Source organism: Hyaena hyaena, unplaced genomic scaffold, assembly GCF_003009895.1.
Source record: "Hyaena hyaena isolate Hyena2069 unplaced genomic scaffold, ASM300989v1 scaffold_840, whole genome shotgun sequence".
In the NCBI taxonomy this organism is placed as follows: domain Eukaryota; kingdom Metazoa; phylum Chordata; class Mammalia; order Carnivora; family Hyaenidae; genus Hyaena; species Hyaena hyaena.
Window position 1 is genome coordinate 1 of NW_024081475.1, and position 5,140 is coordinate 5,140.

At 41.3% G+C, this 5,140-nt stretch overlaps 1 long non-coding RNA gene across 1 annotated transcript; it reads left to right on the forward strand.

Moving 5' to 3' along the window:
• The first annotated feature begins 1,311 nt into the window (after positions 1-1,311).
• On the forward strand, positions 1,312-4,782 carry LOC120222135. Its single transcript, XR_005525972.1, has 3 exons — positions 1,312-1,417; positions 3,350-3,428; positions 4,751-4,782. It is a non-coding gene; the product is annotated as an uncharacterized LOC120222135 (long non-coding RNA).
• The last annotated feature ends 358 nt before the right edge of the window (positions 4,783-5,140 follow it).

Here is a 5,140-nt window from a genome sequence, read left to right on the forward strand (position 1 = left end):
GCCGCCAAGCCGCGGGCGATCTGCGTAGCCACCGCTGTGACTCACCTTCTTCCTCCCAGCGGAGACCCGCACGGCCTCAGCCTCTCGCTGTGGGCCTCCACCCGGGCTCCGGAGGCCAATCCGACGTCTCCCCGTCCAGGTGTGTTTTCGGGAGCGGTCTGGGTACCATCTTCGGTTCTGACTCCAGGATCCTGGCGTGTTGTAAATAGCAGGTTTTTTGTTTTTGTTTTTTAACAGTATGAACCGTTTTTACTACACATGACCCGCAGTCCAAATCAGTAATTAAAATCGTCGAATCTTTGTATCATTTATATTTAATATGTTAAACGTACACACCAATAAAATCACCGCCTCCCATGAAAATTTTGTCGGTTCCCTTTACGTGTTATCAAATACAAGGCTCACGTGAGCCTATAATAATACTTAATAGTCTGTTCATGTGCCAAGGGACAGGGCTAGACAGTAAATTAACGTTTTAAAATATTCAGAACCGTTTTTCCTTTGAGTTTGATAAGCCAAAGACCATTTAGGAATATTTAGAACCTGAATATAATCCAGTTGCTATGAAATGAAATAGCGAGTTTGATAAGAAACAGATAAGCATCCCCCCCCCCCCGCAATGTTTTGTGTAGTTTCAGTTAGCAAATCAATGGGAAACTTTTAACCATAACATTCACTTCCTTTTTTAGAGCTTGGAGAACCACCTATCCAGCCTGCCTTGCTAAGATTACTGCAGAATCTGTACATTCCTGCCAAGGATTGGCCATCTTCTCAGGTTAGAGGGTTTCAGACTCACTAGGCTACTGACTAGATATGCAGCCTAAATAGCAGTTTTTTTATTTATTATTTTTTTATTTTAAATAGTTTATTGTCAACTTGGTTTCCATATAACACCCAGTGCTCATCCCCACAAGTGCCCTCCTCCATGCCCATCACCACCCTCCCCCTCTCCCCACCCCATCTGCCCCCTCTTGTTCTCGACATTCAAGAGTCTCTCATGGTTTGCCTCTCTCCCTCTCTCCCACTATTTTTCCCCTTCTTCTCCCCCATGGTCCTCACTGCCATGTAGTATTCCATTGTATAGATAAACCATATCTTCTTGATCCATTCATCCATTGATGGACACTTAGGCTCTTTCCATGTTTTGGCTATTGTTGAGAGTGCTGCTATGAACATTGGGGTACATGTGCCCCTATGCATCAGCACTCCTGTAAATTCCCAGCAGCCGCTATTGCTGGGTCATAGGGGAGTTCTATTGTTAATTTTCTGAGGATCTTCACACTGTTTTCCAGAGGGGCTGCACCAGTTTATATTCCCACCAACAGTGTAGGAGGGTGCCCATTTCTCCACATCCTCGCCAGCATCTAGAGTCCTCTGATTTGCTCATCTAAATAGCAATTTTTGAAACTACTTCCAGGTATGTTCCTTGATGGAGGTCAGTGTATTCTTTTTCTTATTCTTTGTTGTGTATTTTCATAGTGCAAGATGCTAGCGGAAAACTGGATGTTTTTAATTTAATTTAATTTCTTTAAAAAATTATTACTCTTAACGTTTAGTTGATGTACAATGTTGTATTAGTTTCAGGTGCACAATATAGTGATTCAATGATCACATATTCTGTGCAGAGAAACTGGCTGTTTGTAATTGTAATATCTGGCTTCCCAGGTCCTCCTCACTATTCTCAGGGATTTAACTACCATGAGACATTAGATGGAATGGTGCCTTGACACAGGTCCCATGTTTAGTGCTCATTTAAAGTCTTACTTGGCATTATCTGCATTAATTTCAGTGTAAAAACCTTAAGGCCAAACATAGCATGTGGTTTTAAGCTACACCTGATCTTGAACTCTGGATATTAGCCCTTATTTATCCACAGGGAAAAAAAAAATACCATCAAGCCTGCCACAATTCAAGATTTGAAACAAATTTCAGGAATAACAAAAAATACAAAGGGATTAGTTACCTAATTTTAGATTTAGACCCTCTATACCCTCAGGTTTTCATTGTCAATGTTCATTCTATTATTGCCAGTTTCCTCAGTATGTGCTCAAACCACAATCTAGAATTCAGGACAGTGGGATTGAAATGGGGGAACACAGGACATATAAAAGGCTCATAACATTCAAACTGATGCCTTGTCCCACATCGTATTCCACTTGTGCCCTTTATCACAGTCTTTCCATAATGAGTATTTTTCTCTTATATCATTTTTTAAAGATGTGGTAAAAATTCAAATAACATAAAATTACCCACTTTAAAGTACACAACTCAGTGGCATTTAGTACATTCACAATGTTCTCTCTCTTTTTTTAAATTTTTTAATACTTATTTTTGAGAGAGAGAGACGGAGTACAACTGGGGGAGGGGCACAGAGAGAGGGAGACGCAGAAACTGAAGCAGGCTCCAGGCTCTGAGCTGTCAGCACAGAGCCGGATGTGGGGCTCAAACCCACAAACCATGAGATCATGACCTGAGCTGAAGCCTGATGCTTAACCGACTGAGCCACTCAGGCGCCCCTGTTCTCTCTCTTTTTTCTAATGTTTATTTATTTCTGAGAAAGAGAGAGCATGTAAGGAGGGGAGGGCAGAGAAAGGGAGAGGAGCACAGAGATCTAAAGTGGGCTCTTTGCTGACAGTGGGGCTTGAACTCAAACCCGTGAAATCATGACCTGAGCCCAGTCAGACGCTCAACCGACCGGGCCACCCAGGCGCCTCAATTCACAATATTCTGCCACCATCACCACCATCTACTTTCAAAGCTTAGTCATCACCCCAAAATGAACCCCCTTATTCATTTAGCAGTCATTCCCCCAACCCCTTCCTCCTGCAGCCCCCCCCCCACAACCACTTGTCTATTTCCTGTCTCTTATAAATTTGTCTCTTCTGGATATTTAATATTTATGCAGTCTAAAATATGTGACCTTTTCTGTCTGACTTCTTTCACTTAGCATAAGGTTTTTGAAGTTCATCCCATTTGTAGCAAGTGGTAGTACTTTATTCCTTTTTTGAGTTGAAATAATCTTCCATTATGTGAATAGGCCCCATTTTGTTTATCCATTTCTCAGTGGATGGGCACTTGGGCTATCACCATCTTTTGCCTGTTGTGAATAGTGCTTCTATCTACATTCATGTACAATTATTTGTTCGATTACCCATTTTTAATTCTTTCAGGTATATACGTAGAATTGGAATTGCTGGGTCACTGGGCAATTCTATGTTTAAATTTTTGAGGAACTGCCCAATATAGCAACTGTACCATTTTACATTCCTACTAGCCGTGTGGGGGCTTCCAGTTTCTTCAAATCCTCACCAGCACTTACTATATCCCTTTTTTTTTTTTTTAATTATAGACATCCTACATGCATGGTAGCAGTTGTGGCAGAGCTCAGTTCACTGAAGGGCAGCGGGACAGTTTAGACTCATGGGTGAGTGGTTGTCAATCTTTAATCTTCATCTCACAAGAAAGGAAATGTTAAATCTACCTAACCTGGCACTTGTTTTCAGGAAGGCCAACACTAACTCAATCTTGTTTTTCAGTTTATTAACCATGTACAGTTTTTGCTGGTGCTGAATTAGGGGCAGTAAGTCATGAGCTTGTGACAGTAGCAGCCTTCCCTGTCCTCTGGAAAATGCCAGAAGTAGAATAAAAATGTTATTCAAAAAATAATAATAAATTATAGACATCCTAGTGGATGTGAGATGGTGTCTCGTTGTGGTTTTAATTTACATTTCCCTAATGACTAATGATACTGAGCATCGTTTCATGCTTGTTGGCCATTTGTACATATTCCTGGGAAAAACTATTTAACCATTTGCCTATTTGTAATTTGGTGGTTTATTTTTTCACTGCTGAGTTGTAAGGGTTCTTTGTGTATTCTGGAAACTATACTCTTTTTTTAAGGTTTTTTTTTAAGTTTTTTTATTGGAGAGAGAGAGCATGTGAGAGAGAGCAGGGGAGGGGCAGAGAGAGAGGGAGAGAGAATCCCAAGCAGGCTCCACACTGTCAGTGCAGAGACGAGGGGCTGGATCTCACAAACGGTGAGATCATGACCTGAGCCGAAATGAAGAGTTGGATACTTAACCAACTGAGCCACACAGGCACCCCTGGAAACTACTCTTATCAGATACATGATTTATAAATATTTTATCTCATTGGGTTGGTTGTCTTTTCAGTATCTTAATAGTGTCATTTGATGCACAAAGTTTTTAATTTTGATGAAAGCCAATTGATGTAATTTTTCTTTTGTTGCTATTATGCTTTGGTGTCATATTGAAGAACCCATTGCCGGGGCACCTGGGTGGCTTAGTCAGTTAAGCATCTGACTTTGGCTTAGGTCATGATCTCATGATTTGTGAGTTCGAGCCCCACTTTGGACTCTGTGTTGACAGCTCAGAGTCCAGCCTGCTTTGGGTTCTGTGTCTGCCTCTCTCTCTGCCCTCCCCTGCTCACACTCTTTCTCTCTCAAAAATAAACATTAAAAAAAAAAAAAGAATCCATTGCCAAATCCAAGATCATGAGTTTTTCCCTGTTTTCTCCTGAAGAAAAGGAGTTTTATATTCTTACAACTCCCTCTCCCTCCCTCTCTCTTCATATACATATATGAGTTTTTATATAACTATACATAAGAGAGTTGTGAAATTTTAACTCCTATATTTAGATATTTTGTCCATTTTCAGCTAGTTTTTGTATATAATGTGAGGTATGTTTCGAACTTCATTCTTTTTTTTTTTAATGTTTTATTTATTTCTAGGAGAGAGAGAGAGACAGCGTGAGCAGGGGAGGGTCAGAGAGAGAGGGAGTCACAGACTCTGAAACAGGCTCCAGGCTCTGAGCTGGCAGTCAGCACAGAGCCCGACGCGGGGCTCGAACCCACGAACCGCTAGATCATGACCCAAGCGAAAGTCGGACGCTCAACCGACTAAGCCACCCAGGCGCCCCTCGAACTTCATTCTTTCGCATATAGATATCTAGTTGTCCATCTTTCCTGAAGAGACCATTATTTCCCAGTTGAATGTCTTGGCACGCTTATCCAAAATCAATTGATCATAGACATGTGGGTTTATTTTTGGTTTCTGATTCCTCAAGTCTGTCCCATGGATCTGTATGACACTCTCTATGCCAGTATAATGCTGTTGCACTG